The 19499-nt window shown below is 39.5% G+C and overlaps 1 long non-coding RNA gene across 1 annotated transcript; it reads left to right on the plus strand.

Moving 5' to 3' along the window:
• The first annotated feature begins 13479 nt into the window (after positions 1-13479).
• Positions 13480-18055, plus strand: LOC140504759 (uncharacterized). Its single transcript, XR_011967234.1, has 2 exons — positions 13480-13568; positions 17917-18055. It is a non-coding gene; the product is annotated as an uncharacterized lncRNA (long non-coding RNA).
• Positions 18056-19499: the final 1444 nt, after the last annotated feature.

Raw genomic sequence — 19499 nt, forward strand, 5'->3', positions numbered from 1 at the left:
TCCTGGGACACTGAGTTAAACATCCTTGCTTTAGGAAGTGCTGATACTTATTTTAATCTTGTGATATGTAATTCTAAATGTCAAGTCTACTGCAACTGATTTGGCAAGGGACTGCAAAATTCCAAACCTTGAGAAGGAATGACACCAGGCTCTGAGGCTAATGGACCTCCTAGCTTGCAGAAAGAGGCTTCCAGGTCATGGCTCTATGGACTTTGGAGAATTATAGCCAAAAGGGACAATGGAAGTTCCTTCTGCCTGGAGCAGAGGGTACATAAGAACTCTTGAAGGAAAGGTTCAGTGTGGCAGATTCAGTTTTGGTTTCAGAGAAAGGCAAGCACAGTGCAGTGGCAGTCAGAGAAAGCAGTCCTTGCAGGTATTTTGTGACCAGACTCTGGGTACAAGAGGTTTAATTCTAGTGCCCATGGCTTACATATATTAGAAAAAAACTCTGATGCGTACAGCTGGAACAGACTGAGGTTGTTGACTGTTGTCAGTCGCTGAAGGTAACGATTCTGACAAAGAAGTACAAAAATTTGAATAAGAAACTATGAACTTGTTATGGAGTTTTTAAAAAAATATGAACCAAGTTTCCCTTTTTGCTTTGTAAACCTCTTGTTTTATTCTGCATATTTTTTAATGTTTTGCTGATGCTTTTGCTCTTTTTAAAATCTCTGTCACTGTCCACTAACATTTTCCACCTCAAAGTAGAAATCCTCTTTTATTGCAGTTATTGTTAAGCAATGCTTTGGCTGTGTCTAAAAATGGATATCTCTTCTGTACCTCTGGGTAGCGAGGTAGTACAGTAGATAGAGTGCTGGGCCTGGAGTCAGGAAGACTCCTCTTCTTGAGTTCAAATTTAGCCTCAGACACTTACTAGCTGTATGACCCTGGGCAAGTCACTTCACCATATGTGTCTCAGTTTCTCACCTGTAAAATTAGACAGAGAAGGAAATGGCAAACTACTTCTGTATCTTTGCCAAGAAAACCACAAATGAGGTCATGAAGAGTCGACATAATGGAAAAACAACTTAACAATTCTATATTGCTGCCATCACTTCTTTGCCAAAAAACGGGAGGCATATTCCATTCATTATCCAATTTTTAAAGTTATGACTGATGACTGCATTGATGAGAGTCCTTAAAGCTTTCCTCTTTTTATTATTTTGCTTCAGTGGCTTTCTGGTTCTGCTCACTTCTCTCTACATGAGTTCATTCACATCTTCTCAACTTCCTCTGAATCCTTCATATTCATAATTTCTTAAGGGCTGATAATATTCCATTGCATTCACATATCAGAATTTATTCAGCTGTTTTTCTGAGAGGCACCTGCTTTTTCCCCCAGTTCTTTGCTGTTACAATAAACATTATACTATACATATATATAAACATATTTCTGCATATGTATCATTTCAGTTTTTGATCTTTTTGGCAAATATTGTTAGGACTGGCCCAAGCCATATATACAGTTTAGTTACTCAGGATATAGTTGGGCCAGTTCATATCTACAGCTGTGAATTAGTGTGCTTAGACTGCTCCTGCAATAAATTCCATTCTCATATTTTGTCATCTTTTGCTATCTTCCTCCTTGGCTCTTCTTTGCATGCTGCTGAACTGAGCTTTAAGAAATCATGTAGCTGAGCTGAAAGGGTCTACTCCAGATTTCTGTTACGTAATCTCCACTTGGTTTTCACTGCAAGGCTTTTACTCTGCCCTGATCCTCTATCATACTCCCTAAGGGGCTCTTCTAAACCTTTTCTTCTGTCAAGTCTCCCACATCAAACCTCTCTTTGCTCTCTCTCAGTTGAGGACTTCAATTCAAATTTTACTGAAAAAAAAGGAAACCATTTTCTAAGAGCTCCATTTTCTCTTCTCTATATCTCAGAACTCCTTGATGCTGTCCTCCATTTTCTCCTACTTTACTCTGATCTATAATAAATAGGTCCCCTTCTCCTTCACCAAGGTCAACTCTTCCATGTGTGCCTTTGATCTCACTTGCCTTTCCTCTTTAGCAGACTGCCTGTTCTCTCTTCCTATCTACTGATTCCTTCCTTCCCATCAGTACACACTCTCAAGTCTTTACATTCTTAAAAAAAAGAACTTTACTAGACTCTACCATTCTCCCAAGCTATTGTGCTGTCTGTCTTCCCTTTCACAGGCAAACTCCTAGAAAAAGCTGTCAACATTTCTTATCCTCTCATTTGCTTTTCAATTCTCTGCAATCTGGCTTCATCACTAAACTGAAACTGCCCCCACCAAAGTTGCTAATGATCTCTTAATTACCAGCTCTGATGACTTTTTTTCCCCAATCCTCATCCATCAGCCAGTCAGTCAATAAACATTTATTGAGCACTTACCATGTGCCAGCCCCTCTGCTAAGTACTGGGGATATAAAAAGGCAAAAGACAGTCTTTGCCCTTGAGGAACTCACAATCTAATAGGGAAATGAGCCATATATTCATAAATATGAAATAAGTGAAAAAGGGAAAGCATAAAAAGAATAAAGAGGGGTTGGGAAAGACTTCTTATGGAATGGAGGTGCTCAACACACACCCTGAAGCACTCACAAGTGTGGCCTGAATCATCTTAAAATGAAATTGGGAGATTATTTAACAAAATAATACAATAAAATGTAAAAAATGTTCTTCTGTGGTTTTCTAAGTCAATATGCACCTGCAAGGATTTAAGTATGGGCTTACTGACCATATTTGACTGTTTCTATTTGAATTTAACACTACTGCTTTAGAAGATGGGATTTTGGTTGGAAAATAAAGGAGGCCAGAGAAGCTAAGAGGTAGAGATGACAAAGGAGAAGGCATGAGGGACAGCCAGAGAAAAATGACCAGACACGAGAGGTGGAGTGTTGTGTTCATGCAACAAGGAACCCAGTGTCACCAGATTGCAGAGAACATGTCAGAGAGTTAGGTGTAAAGAGAGGTAGGAGGGGGGTAGATTATGAATGGCTTTGAACACCAAACAGAGGGTTTTATATTTGACACTGGATACAACTAGGAGCTGCTAGAAAATTTTGTATTTGCTCTCAGAGGAAATAGGGGGCCACTGGAGTTTATTGAGTTGGGGGTGGGAGTGACCCGGTTGGACCTACACTTTAGGAAAATCACTTTGGTGGTTGAGTAGAAGATTGGATTAAAAGGGGAAGAGATATGAGGCAGGCTGACTCACCTGGTGATGAAAGCATACACAAGAGTGGCAATTGTAAAAGGAGAGAAGGGAGCTTATTGAAGAAACAACGTAAAGATGAAATTGACAGGCTTCAGCAAAATTGAATATGGGGGATGAGAGACAGTGAGGAGTCCAGCATGACACCTAGATAGATAGCCTTAGGAGACTGGATGGTGGTGTCCTCTACAATAACAAGCCAGTTAGGAAGGTGGAAGGGTTTAGGATAACAAGTTCAGTTTTGGACATACTGAGTTTAAGAGGTCAAAGGCAGTTAGCCAGGATAGAAGGATCAAAGCAAGGCTTTTTTAGGATATGGAAGGACAGACATGTTTGTAGGCAATAGGGAAGGAGTCAGTAGACAGACTGAAAATCAGCGATAGAGTAGGGTATGGCAAAGGAGGCAATGTGTTGGTGTAGACATAATGGAATGGGATTACTCATGTAGGTAGAAGAGTTAGCCTTGGTAAAGACTAAGGCCATCTCATCACGTGAGACAAGGCTGAAGGAGGAGAAAGTGTCAGAAAGTATATGCTATGAGATGAAGAAGAGGGAAGAGTACATTCATGGATAATGGCCTCAATTTTTTTTGTAAAATATGAGGCAAGATTCTCAGCTGAGAGGGTAAAGGAAGGGGAAGGCATGAAAGGTTGGAGGAGGGATAAAAAGGTTTGTAAGGACCAATGGGAACAGGGAAATAACGAGTTAATAAGGGAAGTATAGAAGTACTGCCTAGCAGCAGTGAGGGCCCAATGGAGCTTGTGTAACATAAGCTTTTAGCATACCCAGTCAGAACAGTTATATGATTTTCTCCTCTTTCATTTAGCAGCATCTATGTAGGAGAATAGGCAGGGGATGGCTAGAGTGAAGCAAGACTGAGTACTTGGGGTTGAGCACTCTCTCATCTTGATTTTCAAAACACTTTCTCTTAGTTCTCCTTTTCCCTAACTACTCCTTATCTGTCTTTATTGTTGCATCAACTATATCATACTTCCTGAGAGTATATCCCAAAGTATTGTCCTGGGCCCTCTTCTCACAGGATGACATTAACAGTTTCCATGAATTTAATTATCACCTCTAGGAAGAAAATTCCCAGATCTCTAAGTTCAGCTTCCATCTCCTCTGAGCACCAATTGTGTTCATCCACCTCCCTACTAGGCATTTTGAACTAGGTGAACTGTAGGCATCTCAAATTCAAGATGTCCAAAACAGAAACAATCATATTTTTTGAAAAACTCACTTGTCTTACAAAGTTCCCCAATCTGGTTCAAAGTACTATTCATCTATTCAGTTACCTGGGTTTAAAACTATGTATTTATCTCTGACTCCTTATTCTCCCTTCCTCCACACATTCAGGCTACTGTGGAATCTCCTTTTTTTTTTAACCTCTACATTATTTCTCTCATCTATCGTCTTTCCAATGAGAACCAGTGTCATCAGGAAGGTGATTTAAGTGAGGCAGAGCTGTGCAAAGTCACCAGCCTCACTCTCTCCTCCAGTCTTCAGAGTCCAGTGGGAAGACATGGGCCAAGAAGACTGCTGATGGCCCTGGATGCAGTGGGAGACCTCGGCCTTCATAAGCTAAGGCGTTTCTCAGGTCTCAGTTTATCTCAGGCAATGCTCATTCAGTAATTAAAGGCTAGGTAAGAACTGATGCATCAGATGGCCTAGTTTGTTTTTATAAAAGAATCATCCTGGGAGGGGAAGATCCTCAGAATTTCTGGCCAGAACCCTATTCACACAGCTGTCATCTTAGTTTATGCTCCTATCACCTCTTCTGGATCTTTGTAACTGATCTCCCCATCTCAAGTCTGACCCTACTATCATGGCTGCTAAAGTGGATTTTCTTAAAGTGTAAGTATGACATTGCCACCCACTCAATAAAGTACAGTGACTTCTACTGTCTTTTGTCATTTTTTATTGTTGAGTGATATCCCACTTTTCAGGACCCCATGGACCATACTGTCAAAGGTACTGCAGTGGTTTGCCATTTCCTTATCCAGTAAATGAAGGCAAACAGATTAAGTAACTTACCCATGGTCACACGGCTAGTAATTGTCTGAGGCCCAGCCCTCTATCCACTGGAGTCACTAGGCTGCCTCCTTCTGTTGCCTTTAAGATTAATTACAAACTACTGTTTGGCTTTTAAATCTCTTCCATTTACTTTTCCAACTTGGTTAGGCATTACTGTCATTCTAGCACTTTTCAGGCTGGTCAGACTGGCCTTCTGTTCCTCCCGTACATTCCTATTCCTGTCCTGTGCACTGGTTGTTCTCCATGCCTAGAATGCACTACCTCTGAATCTTCATGTCTATAGACTTTGTTTCCTTCCGATCTAGACTCAAACGCCACTTACTGCATGAAGGTTTTTCTAATCCTTCAGGCTTCTAGTGGCCCTCATTCTTCCAACCCCTCCAATTGCCTTTTATTTATTTTGCATGTGTCTATATCTTCCCTCACTGCTCCCCTCCCAACCTTCAACATAATCCATGGGAGCTGCTTGAGGACTGAGATTGTTTCATGATTGATTTGCTGATCAGATGGTGGAGGTGGAAGCTCAGAGTTGTTTTGATACGCTTTTCTCTTATTAGCTCTTGGAACAGTCTTTCATATAGTTGTTGACTGTTAGCTTATGTTGCATTTGAAAATTCCTTGTGCAAATATTTTGACTAATCAGAGAATGGATATGTGTATATGTATGTAATATGTGTGTGAATTTTTTGTCTTGGCTGTCAGACCAACATCAATATTAGCTACAAAGGTTTTGTCCCAGGAAACTGGTTTTGGTTTTTTTTTTAATTCATTTTTTTTTGTTTGTGAAAAAGCATTTCAAATTTGTGTAATCAAAATTATCCATTTTATCTTTAATGATCCCCTCTCTCCCCTTATGTAAGCATTCTCTACCTAGCCATGGTTGTGAATACTATTTCCTTCCTTTCTTCTCTAATTTTCATCATGTGACTTTTTAAATTTACTTTACATATTCATTTTCTCCTTTTCATTCTTCAGTTTTTTGACTTTTGATTTTTAATGACCTCATACTCCCAATCAGGACTTGATATGTCATTTGTGGCTCAGACAGACTCTCCCAGAAGATAATTCCCTAGCATGAAGGCACATCAATTCATTACTGCTGGAGGTGTGAATTGGGCCAACTATCTCAGAAAATGATTTGAATCAAGCAAAAACAATTGCAAAAATTTTCAGACTCTTTGGCCAAGCAATCCCACTATTTGGTTTATACCCCAAGGAGGTTTTTAACAATAATAAAAGCCCAACTGGTACAAAATACTCAAAGTACTATGTGTTTAACAACTGTGGGACCCCTGAACAAACTGTGATTTATGAATATATTACAGGAACATTCCTTTGCCTTAAGGAATGAAATATGGGAAGACTTGCATGAACTGAACACAGAGGAACAATTGCTGTGCAAAAAAATTTCAATCCAAATCATTGGTTAACATTGGCATTAACTTATAAAATGTACGTTTCATTTCTAACAAACAGAAAAATAGTGATATTAGGTATTTGCAGAAACAATCATTCTGTTATTGTTTTACTTAACTGTTTTTGGGGAGAAAATACTCTCATAGCTACAAAGAGAAGAATGGAAAATAAAGTATCCAAATGATTTACTATTTTTAATTCCCCCCTGCCCCTGAGTGTGCTTTCACTACCTAAGTATAGGATAGGTTCCCTCTAACACAAGACTTTGAACTGCATATTTTGTTTGCCTGCAGAATTATTATATTTTTGTCATTTATTACTATTTTTAAACTACAACATTAATTTTTTGACATCCTAGAATGCAGACCTTTTCCTTAGATAACAAAATTTATGGGAACAAAGATTTCAGAATTCTGATCAAAGCAGTGAAAAATAAGAACCTCAAGGGACTGGTGATGAAATATGCCTCCCACTCTTTGATGGATAAGATGTAAAAGAGATGCACAAGGAGATAGGCATTCTCTGACATGGTCAATGTATTTACTTGGTTTTTTTTCCTGGACAATACATATTTGTTATAAGGGAGGGATTCTGTTGGTGGGAGAAAGTAAGTTAGTTAGTAGCAATATTTACACCCCAAAAAAGTATCCAAAACATTTTTAAATATATGGAAGAAAAACTGCAGAAGGGGATACAAAAATAGAACTGTTATTAATTTGTTAAATTATATATTTTCTCAGTATATATGGATATTCATGTGTGTGTGTGTGTGTGTGTGTGTGTGTATACAGACATATGCACAAAACACTCTACTCAGATGGATCTGTGACTTCATCAATTTGGGCATTCTTTACAATCATGGAAATTGCATCCCATCCATGCCTGTTCGCCCTGTACAACTCATACATATCTTCCATTGATTCCCCACAAGGTCCATTCAATGTGCTGGAGCCTTTCTCCTCTTTTGCCTGCTACTGCAAAGGAATACTTCCTTCCTTCACATGACCATCACATCTGGTCTTCCTATCATAATTTCTTAATGCTATCTTTTACTCCTGTTCTTCAGAGTTCCTCATTGCTCATATGTTGTATCCTGCTCACACCCATCATGATCTTCTCCAATTTCCTCTAAGTGATGCCCATGTTCAGCTCTTTAAAGGCAGTTGTATTCCATGCCTTATTACCATATAGTAACACCCTGAGCCTCTAGAGTGAAGGGAAAGGACAAGTACCCCAAATAACTATTGATGAGGGCTGGAGAGATAGGGGTACAGGAACTCCAAGGCTGGAGCTTCCTGGGTGGGCTGTCTAGAGAAGAATTCAGTCTCAGCATTGTTGAGGTCAAGGTAAAGATTTATTACACTTTTCAGCAGGCAAGAGTTCTTAGGGAACCTGCAATGTTAGAGAGGTACAGGTAAAGTTTATATAGGATATTCTATAGTAAAACATGTGCCAAGTAGGCTAACTAGGTGATTCAGGGCGGGATTAGGGAATGGTTAAGAAGTGGTTAGTTCTTAAAGGAACATGCACTTTTGGTATCTACTGTGCAGGTATTTTAACAAGAGTTCATCAGGAAATAGCCCAAGGTGGGGCTACATGAAGGTGCGGTTTTAGGTCTGAACCATTACTAAGTCAACTAACAGTCAGGGTTGACTAAGGAATACCAGGCTGCTCTCATCAATGTCTTCTTAGACAAGATAAATGTAAGGGAGCATACGTATGTCTAAGTCTAGGATACATATGATTAGTCAGTAAGTAGTAGATGTTGTTATGACCCAGTACACAGCCAGCTCAGCCAGTACACAGTTGGTTCAGACTAATAAATTCTATAGGTGCAGCTGGCTACCATAGCAGGAAGAGAGATAATGGTTGTTGCTAGGGGAGGCTGTGTCCTTGGGCTGGGGAGAAACTGCCTGGCATAGTGTTTTGAGGATAGGGAGAAAGGCAATTTTTAAAGAGAAATGTGATTTTAGAATTGGAGTCCAAGCACCCCATCACTGTAATACAAGTGAGAATAAGATGAATGCAAATGAAGATCTAGGCAAAATGCCTAAGAAAAGTCTGAAGGGGGAAGGATGTTGGTTGCACTATATATTACTAAGGTTAGTACTTGTATTAACACATACTAAGTTGTACAGGTGTTCTTGTACTCATTCAGTCAGGTGAAGTTATCCTATTTCTTCATGAAATCTTAGTTGGACTATCCCCAAATAGGGGGCAAAAAGGAGTATATTCCATGCATAGGAAAAGCATAGGAAAAGGCATAAAGATCCAGGTGGCAGGACAAGAATTGGGAATAAGTTGTCTAGTTTGGCTAAAATAAGGAATGTGGAAGTAGACTGAATTCCTTGAGGTCAGGTTTTCACTTTGAGTTTGTTATCCTTTGTCCCTAGCAAAGTGCCTTCAACACAGTAGATGCTTAATAAACACTTGTTGCATTGGATCAACTGGGTGTAGTATGAACTAAGGTTAGATATAAAGTGGACTCAGATTGTGAAAATCCTTAAAATGTTAGCCAGGAGTTAATACTTTATTTTGGAGACAATGGGAAAAATCAGCTTCATGGGGAGTTAGCCTTAAGGCCAAAAATATCTGTGTTCAAATGCCATCTCAAACATCTACTGGCTATGTGGCTCTGGGCAAGTCACTTAGCCTCTTAACTATGATGGGGCTAACCTAATACAGGGGATTTTCTCAAAAGGAATTCTTTATACCAATGAAATCACAGGTCCAGTCCTTATTCTTATCTATGGCAGACGTGTCAATGACACATTCAAGTTGCTTCAGAGGCAGCAAAACCTGTAAGGAGGCTATTTCAGTGGTTCAGGTGAAAAGTCCTGAGATTCTGTATCTGAATGATTTCAAGGAGAATGAAATGATGGGGATGGTGGCAAGACAGTGGCAGGAGTACAAAGAGTTTGGATGTGTGGAGTGAGAGAGGAATCGGATGTCTCTGAGATTAGGAGCTGAGATTCTGGGATGATGGTAATGCCATTAATAGAAACAGAGCAGGTCCACAGATGACTAAAAATGCTCCTATTCAGCAAAGATGGTACAAAGATGGTTTCTTTGAAACCTAAAACCACTTTAGTTCATGCCGCACTTAGTCAGTATGACTCCCCACTCCTCCCGTCCCCAATTCAAGAGGAAAATGCAGTTACAACAGTCACAGTTCCAACAGAAGGGAGAAGAAAAAATTAATATTAAGCCTTGTTAGCATCCCAAGACGACACCGCTGGGACGAGGCTGGCGAACGTGAGACTTATGTAGTTGGAAGGGACCTTAAAAGCCATCTAGTCCAGTACCTTCAGCTTCCATAGACACTAAGTGGAAAATCTGGCATGGTAACCCATGTCCTCTCACTCCCAGTCCACTTGTAATAATGTAACGGATAGTCTTAAGACTTGGCATCAGGAAGACAGAGGTTCGAACCCTCTCTCGGAAGATGGTGTGAACCTAAACGAGTTATTTAACCTCTCTGGACCACAGTTTCCTCATCTATAAAACGAAGTGAGGCTGGCCTCGACGACCTCGAGGCCAGTTATAAATCTTTGATCCTAGGCACAGTGACCATACTGTCTCAAGGACAAAAGAAAAACCAGGAGACCTTGAGCTAGACTCCCCCAACCACTGACGCACGAAGCACCTTCCCGGACTCGAGCTATCAAGGAAAGTGGCGCGGCGAATTTACCTCATCCCCGGTGTCCTTTTCGGCAAATCGGGAATCAGGAATTGCTCCAGCGTCCCCCACCCTCTTCCCCCCGCCCAGTCCTCTATAATCTGATGCTTTCAACCGAGGAAAATAAGTTCTCCAGCCCTTGAGAAGATGGAGTCTCCGCTCGTGTCGCACTAGCAGGTAGGACCGGGCGGGGGACGCAGGACATCTGTGCTTCTGGGGCTGCGCTCGGGGCTGCCCACGGCGTGGGCGTGGATTCCAGGCTAGCTGGAGAGCAAGGATGCCAAGCGGGGTAGCCCAGGCCGGGAGTCAGGGAGCGTGGCAGCCCCCCCTTGTTCTCTAGGCTTCCTTCTGTAAGAAGCTCGTTTCCTAGACGCGCCACCGGCCCGGCCCCTCGCTGGCGAGCGTGCCGGAGACCAGGGGCCCGAGTCCGAGTCCCTCTTGGGCCCCCGAGATTGCAGCTTGTCCTTTTCACCGTCATCTCTGCAGCAGCCGAAAGCCGCCGCAGCCTCAGGCGGGTGACCTGGTCTCTGCCCACGCGCGCTGTCCGTGGTCTGAGTAAAGCTGCTTCTAATCTGGCCGAGGTAGCTGGGTTAGGGGAGAGTTTGGGGCCCGGGCTGCCTGGATTGGCCCGAATGTACGTCTGACACTTGACACCCACCTCCGTCCCCCTGCCTTGACTCGGCTCTCTCCTGTTTTAACAAGTTTCTTCTGCTTTTCTGGGTTGTCCATTCCTTTTCCCTCCTCTCCTCCCCAGGTTTATTAAATTATCATTCCTATGTAGAGGATCCTAGGAGGCAGCTAGGTGGAGTCAAAGTCCCGAATTTAAATTTATCTTAGGCACTTACTAACTGTGCCACCCTGAGCAAGTGACTTAACCCTGTTTACCTCAGTTTCCTCATTTGTAAAAAGAGCTAGAGAAGGAAGTGGCCAACATGGCCAACCCCTCCAATGTCTTTGCCAAGAAAATTCCACATGGGGTCACGAAGAATTGCATAACAATGTAGATGATTCTCAAATATATCTGTGTCCAGTCTCAGTCTCTCTCCCCCAAGTTCCACTCTGAGATCTCTAGCTGCCTTATAGACATTTCTATCTCCTTATTGATGGAGCCCTTCAAGCTTTAAGATCTCTGCATTGGCGAAAGCCTTCCCCAAGACCTGAAGTGCACTTATTTCTTCTTCATCTTTTTTCTGCCTATCTTAGTTTCAACTTCCATAAGCCCTTCTCACGTGTTTATTCCATTTGAGATCTTTTTAAAATCTTTTCTTTGCTTTTTCTAAATTCTTCTTCATAGTTATTGCTTTGCCTACACGTCAGTAAATTCTTCTGTGTGCCTCTGTGCCTAGTATGGTGTTTATTGCTTGGTCTTTCTATTTAGTTACTCCTCTGGAGTTTATGGGCTTTTCAGGGTATAGACTAGTACCTCTGGTGTGAGGACTTGGTGAGCTTTTCATGGCTGCTTATCCCACCTTTGGTGTCCACCTTTCACTCAACTCTTATCTGTGGATCCAAGAAACTGTAGCATGGACAGCAGCCATACCTTGTTAAAACTGTCTTGACAGATGGGCTAAATTAGGTTAAGGGTAACAGACAGGGCTCAGACCTGTTGGTGATGTAGAGGGATGTCTACTCCAAGCATATTCTCCTGGTGGAATGGGTGAATGGGTACCATTTTTTCCACCTGCCACGAAGGTGACAAAAGCAGGTTCCATGGCTCTATGGAACTTAGAGATTGGTTAGACTGTGGAGAAGCCAAGGTCATCCACTGCATCCCTGGTCATCACCAGTCAATTTGACATTTGTCTTGCTACTGAACTGGGATGACTCGCATCTTGTTACCTGGCCAACTTGGTCCCCTTTAGTGGTCTTTGTTTGAGCCTAGATGGCAATTGTTTTTGTTTTGGCCAGAAACCCAGAGGATCTTCCCCTCCCAGATTGATTTTTTTTTTGGATTAGGTCAAAAAAGCCATTCTTTGCCTTATTTCTCACCTAGCCTTAATCACTGAATGGGCATTGCCTCAGTCAAACTGAGACCTGGGAGAGACCTCAGCTTGAAAAGGCTAAGGTCTCCCACTGCATCCAGGGCCATCTCTAGTCATCCTGATTTACTGGACTCAGTTGGCTCTGGAGAAGAAAGTGAAGCTCTTGACTTCACACAGCCTTTCCTCACTTAAATCCAATTCACTTGCAAGTCATGGCATCATGTTCCTGATGCCATGGTCCTCTTCAAGGACAAACAAGTACAGTGATGACTCTGAAAGAGAGTGAAGCTAAGAATTTTGTACAACTGTCTCTCACTTAAATCTAGTTCATGCTCAAGTCAGGGCATTACCCAGTGTTGTCCACTGCTCCTCTTCAGAATGAAAGAAAAACAAAGAACAAAATTATTAGTCCTGTTTCCATTGGGAGGGGGCAAAATTAGCAGTGACCTACTTTTAAATACCCCCGAAGTGTGCCATGTTTCATTTAACAAATATTTATTTAGCAATTGCTTTTGAATAAAGTTTGCCAGGTCTTTGTGAACAGATAGAGTCTGTAGTTTTTATTTTGTATAAGATCTAGGGAAAGACATGAACAAAAATTGTTCAGGATGAGAGGGCATAGATGAATTGTGTTATTGTTAATTTTCAGTTATATCTGACCCTCCCTGACTCCATTTGGGGTTTTCCAAAAAATAGAGTGCTTTTCCATTTTCTTCTCCAGATCATTTGACAGATGATGAACTGAGGCAAACAGGGTTAAGTGACTTGCCCAGGGTCACACAGCTATGTAAGTGTCTGAGGTCAGATTTGAATTCACGAAGATGAGTCTTCCTGACTGCAAACCCAGTGCTGCATCCACTCCACCATCCAGCTCCCCTGGATGACTTGTAGTCCTTGATCATTAAGGAATATGCTACCAAGTGATAAATTCTTAAGTGCTATGGAGGCACAGAATAAATGTTTATTGTTAAATGAATTGAATTAAATGGCTCTTAAGGTTTCTGTCAATTCTGAGATTATGTGACAAAGGTTAAAATGTAGGACCTGCCCAACAGAAAAGCATATATTGAAAGAAAAAATGAAACTGAGTCTGAATCATATAACTGAACCAAATTTAAGCTTTTCTTCCTAATCTTTACCATGCAGATTAAAAAGGCTACAGAAGATTTGTTGAGATGTAGAAAAAACAAACAAAATGCGAATACATCACTTGTGAATGAGAATATGTTTTTGTTGGTGACAGTATGGAAAATTCCCCCAAATGGAAAAGAAATCAGAATGTAAGTTCTTGTGAAGTTCTAAGTTTGCTGTTGATTTTAAACGCTTTGTTTCTTTGTCCTTATTGCGAGTGCTTTTTATTGCTTGCTCTTACTTGACAGTTTATTAATAAAGAGGGCATTATCTCACTTGTTCCTCACATCATTCCTGTCCAGATGAGGAAACTTCAAGACAAGAGGTTAAGTGACTGACTCAAAATTACTCTTCTTTCACTTGGCAGAGCCAGAACTTCACAATCCAGTTTGCTTTATTTTAACTATTCAGCCTACCCTGCAGTGAATTTTCTTAGGTTTCCAGTAGTCTCTTCCCACTTTTACTTAACATCCAGGATTTTATGTGTATCTGAGTGATAGGAGTGGGGAGTGTCAGAGGAAGGGCCCTTTTCCCTTTTCTCTCTATTCTGTCTCACTTGGTGAACTTATCAGCTCCCTTGGGTTCAGGTATCCTCTCTATATAGACAATTCTCAGATACAGTCTTCTAAAGGCTGGTCCTGTGTCTCCAGGACAATTGGCTTTTAGGCATTTCAGAAACAACATGTCCAAAACAGAATCTTCTCTCCTCTCAACCCACCTCTCTTTTGAGCTTCCCTATTACAATCAGTTCTGCTATAACGCTTGTTTTGAAAACATGAATTTGTTCCATTGGGATTGCTATATTAGGGAAACAAGTTGAGGATAATTCAAATTTGATTGGCTTATACCCAATTTCATCTGGGAGCAACAATGAGAAAACAGAAACTGGTACCACTTCACAATAACTCACAAGATAGAACCCTTCTGGCCATGCTTTGGTCCAGCCCACCCCTGCATCCTGGACATGTGACTGACTGCTGAGGACATCCTTTTACCAGTAACTATTGACTTTGCCAGGCCAACTCTGAGAACTGGGGTGTGAGGTACAAGTTGAGCAGCAGCCCAGTCCATGGATACTACCACCATTTATTGTAGAATTTATGTATTTCTTAACAATTTAATGTGTATAAAATTGTTTTTACCACTTTTATTAGATTCCCGCCTTTTTAAAAAAATGTGTTACTAGTGAAGATTTTGAATATAGTGTACCTTACCCCATTTCCTATAAGTCCTGTTCTTTTTATTGTGCAGTAACATTTAGGAACATAGGTGACATCATAACAGAACTAACTCTACTGTCAAAGACACCCATCATTCTCTAGTCACCCAAGCTTGAAACCATAGTATCTTTTTGGACTCCATATTCTCATGCACTTGACAGATCTTATTTCTACCTCTACACATCTCTTGTATCTTATGATTTTCTCCACTTACATAGCCACTACTCTAACCTAGTAAAGACCTTCATCACCTGTCCCTTGGACAAGTTCAGTAGGCTTCTAATTGGGTTTCTTACATCTTCCATTTAGCTTATCAAGGTAATTTTCCTAAATCATAGGACTGATCCTATACTCAATAGATTCAAAGGACAATCCTCTATTCAATGTGCTCAATCCTATTCTCAATAATTCAAGATTAAGATCAAATATAAATTCTTCTTTTTGGTTTTTAAAGGTCTTCGCAACTTGACCCATTCTTATGCTGGCCCCTGGCTATACCTCTCCCACAACCTTTTATTTCCCATCTCCATGCCTTTGCCCAGGTGAACTGCTTACCTTGAGTATTCTACCCCAACCTCCTTCTCTTTGTGTCCCTGGTTGTTTTTAAGAAGCAGCTTAGATAGCACCTCTTGCTGAAGGCCTTTCCTAGCTGCTAGAAGCTTCCTCTAATGTTGCCCTTCTTTTACTCTGTGTGTAGCTTGCATGTACTTATTTATCCATTTTGTTTCATTAAAATGTAAGCTTGAGGACAGGGATTGTTTTTGCTTAGCACAATTCTTGGCACATTCATAGTATGTGCTAAGGAAATGTTTGTTGACTGATTTAAGCTACTTGGTTATCTCTAAATGAGAGGGTTAGATTATGTGCCTTCTGAGATCCCTCTACAGCATGATTCTGTAACTTTTAACTACTCTTAAACTGATCTACCCTGACAACTATTGGTTGCTCCCTGAAAAACCATTGCAATTCCATCCCTTTGTTCCTGCTTATACTATTTTTCTTATAAGAAATAATTTCTTCACTTACTTTCCCCTCATTGCTCCTCTCTTTTTCTCACAGTCTAGCTTATGTCACCTGTTTGGTACAAGAGGCCTTCCCTCGATGGCCCCAGAACTTATTTGAACTTTCCTGAAAACTTTTTGTCTTCACCATTTATTTGGCATTTAACATAAGCCATCTTGTATTATAGATTCAGCTCCCTGGAAGGAAGGATTGAGTCTTAAATTTCCTTAAATGCTCGATGATAAGTACACAGTAGTGTTCAGTAAATGAATGAGATAGCATGGAAATTAACCTCAACTTTGAGTGAGTAGATTTTTTTCCTGATCTTAAAGAATCATCATACATCTATATTGGGCACTACTTTTAGCTAAAGCTGTTTCTAGGTTTTTCTAAGCACAGATCCAAACCATTAATTCTTGACAAACATGTCTGGCCATTTTAAGACAGGAATTCTTAACCTGCATTCTGTGAACTTGTTTTTGGATTTTAAAAAAAGAGAATTTTATTTTTTTCCAATTATATGGAAAGATAATTTTCAGCATGATTTATTATAAGATTTTGAGCTCCAAATTTTTCTCCCTCCCCTTCCCTCTGCTGAAGGCAAACAGTTCACCTGGGCAAAGGTGTGGAGATGGGAAAAAAAAGGTTGTGGGAAGCAGTCTCACTGATATAGGTTATACATGTGCAATCATGTTAGACATATTTCCACATTAGTCATGTCGTGAAGAAAGAAACAGAACAAAAGGAAAAAACTTTCATTTTTTTTCTCAGTCACATATAAAAACAATTTTTAACATTTTTAAAATAATTGTTGTGGTCCAAACTGCCTCCTTTCCTGTCTGTCTCCCTCCTTGAGAAGGCAAGCTCTTTGATGTATATTGCACATGTGTAGTACCCGTTGTGCAAAAGGGAACAGAGACCATAAAACAATAATAAAGAAAGTAAAAAGTATGCTTCGTTCTGAATTCAGACTTGATCAGTTTTTTCTCTGGAGGCAGATAGCATTTTTCATAAGTCCTTTGGAATTGTCTTATACCATTCTGTTTCTAAGAATAGCTAAGTTATTTAATTGATCATCTTACAATACTGGTCTTAATTTTTTCAATGATCTCCTGGCTCTGCTCACCTTACCTTGTATCAGGTCATGTAAGCCTTCCCAAGTTTTTCTGAAACCATCCTGCTTGACATTTCTTAGAACACAATAATATTCCATTACAGCCATATACCAAAACATGTTCAGCTGTTCCCCAGCTGATGGGCATCCCTTCAATATCTACTTCTTTGTCACCACAAAAAATAAAAGCTGCTATAAATATTTCTTATCTGCATAGGACCTTTCCATTTTTCTCTGATCCCTTTGGGATACAGATCTAGTAGTGATATTGCTGGGTCCATAAGGTATGCATAGTTTTATAGCCCTTTGGGCATAGTTCCAAATTGCACCCTCAGATGTTTGGATTAGTTCACAACTCCAACAGGAGTGCATTAGTGTCCCAGTTTTTGTAAACTTGTTTTATTTTTTTTTAAATTTATTATTTTATTTTTCTACAGTTACATGTAAAAATGACTTTTAACATTCATTTTTAAAACTCTGGAATTCCAACTTCTCTCCCTTACTCCCTCTACCCCTCATTGAGACGGCAAGCTATTCTATTTTGGTTGTACATATGCAGTCATGTGCAACACTTCCATAATAGTCATTTTGTGAAAAAAAACAGACCAAAAAAAAACCTCAAGAAAAATAAAGAATTCTCATACCATCAGCTCTTTGTCTGGGAAGGACAGCATTTTTCATTCTAAGTCCTTCAGAGTTGTCTTGGATCATTATATTGCTGAGAATAGCTAAGTCTTTCACAGCTGATCATCCTACAATATTGTTCTTACTTTGTACATAGTTGTTAACTTGTTTTAATACTTTGATAACTGACTACCCAATAGTCCATGACAAAAAAATTTTTTTTAAGAAGTCTCACTTTAAGCTATTTGTCGTAATTACATGAATTTTAAACATGTTTGGATGTGTGCTTTATTTACCCCAATGCTTGTTGGTGTCTATTCATGATGGTTTTCTTGAGTTTTGTTTTTCTATGTCAATGAGAAACATATTTTTTTGATAATGAGTTATTAACAATATCTGTTTGGTGAAATATCTTATGAATGAAAAATTTTCTTGCATCAAGTTCATTTTGCATTCTTTCAAACACAAAGGTTTATCACCTGGCCTCCCTCTTAGCTAGATGTGGGACTTTATACTAGGGCTCTTTTATTTTTACAGACCTTTGTCTCATGGTATTAGACCTGATACAAAAGAAGTTTGTTTATTTACCAAGGATGAATCCAATTTAACTTCAGAACAGACAGGAAATTCTAAAAGCATCTTTTGAAAAAGAACGAGATTACAAACATTATTAAGGTAAGGGAAACTTAATGCTTCCTAAGGGTGTCAGAAGTGGTGGGTTTTTTTTTGTGTGGGGTGTGTGTGTGTGTGTGTGTGTGTGAAAAAGCCCATTGATCTATATGTAAAAGTTTTTAATATAGTTGAAGTGATCATAAATTATATTTCTTGACTCTTTTTTTAGGGATAGTCTAAGTTGAACAGTTATAAAGTATAGATAAGATAATTCTACTTTCGTAAATGTGGAGAATAAATCAGTTCCTTCCTTCTTGGGCAAGTTCCCAAATCAGAAAAATTAATGTGTTATGTAATTTATGTTTATACTTTTAGTTATTTCAGGTGCCACCTTCTTTTATTTTGGTTTTGGACTCAGTGTCCTTATATTATACATTTTAGTAGGATTTACTGAAGTAGTTTTTGTTTTATTTTTTCCCAGTTATCTGTAAAAGCAATTTTTAACATTCTTTTTAAAAATAATTATTTTATTTGTTTTTAGTGTTCTATAATCACCTCCATATATCTTAGATTTTTTCTCCTCCCTTTCCCTTTTCCCCCCTCCCTCCTCACTCCCTTCCTGAGATGGCTTGCAATCTTATATAGGTTCTACACATACATTCCTATTAAATACAATTTCACCATAGTCATGTTGAATAGAAGAATTAATATAAATGGGAGAAGCCATAAACAAATCAAAACAAAACATAATACAAAAGTAAATGGTCTGCTTCATTCTGCAATCCAATTCCATAGTTCTTTCCCTGAATGTGGAAAGCGTTTTGCCTCAAAAGTCCATTGAGAATTTTTAACATTCTTTTTTCAAATTTTGAGTTCCAAGTCCTCTTCATTCTTTTTCTTCATTGATGCATCATTGAGAACACAAGCAATTTGATATAAGTTAAATATATGCAGTTATGCAAAACAAATTCCCATAGTACTCATGTGGTAAAAGAAAACACTGACCAAGCCCCTTCTACTCTCCAATAAAGAAAGTTTTAAAAAGTACACTTTGATCTGCATTCAGACTTCATCAGTTCTTTCTCTGGAGATGGATGGTATTTTCCATCACAAGTCCTTCAAAATTGTCTTGGATCATTATATTGCGGAGGACAGCTCAGTCATTTGCAGCTGGTCGTTGTACAATATAGTTTTTACTTGTTACACTATTCTCCTAGTTTGGCTCACTTTACTTTGCATCATGTAAGTCTTTCCAGATTTTTCTGAAACCATCCTTCTTGACAGTTCTTAGAGGACAATTGTATTTCATCACAACACTATACTACAACTTGTTTAGGCATTTCCAAATGTTGGGCATCTCCTCAATTTCCAATTCTTTGCCATCACAAAAGGACCTGCTATTAATACTTTTGTACTTATAGGTCCTTTTCCTTTTTTTTTTTGCCCTAATTTCTTTGGGATATAGAACTAGTAGTTGTATTGTTGGGTCAAAAGGCATGCATGGTTTT

Source organism: Notamacropus eugenii, chromosome 1 (genome assembly GCF_028372415.1).
Source record: "Notamacropus eugenii isolate mMacEug1 chromosome 1, mMacEug1.pri_v2, whole genome shotgun sequence".
NCBI classification, from domain to species: domain Eukaryota; kingdom Metazoa; phylum Chordata; class Mammalia; order Diprotodontia; family Macropodidae; genus Notamacropus; species Notamacropus eugenii.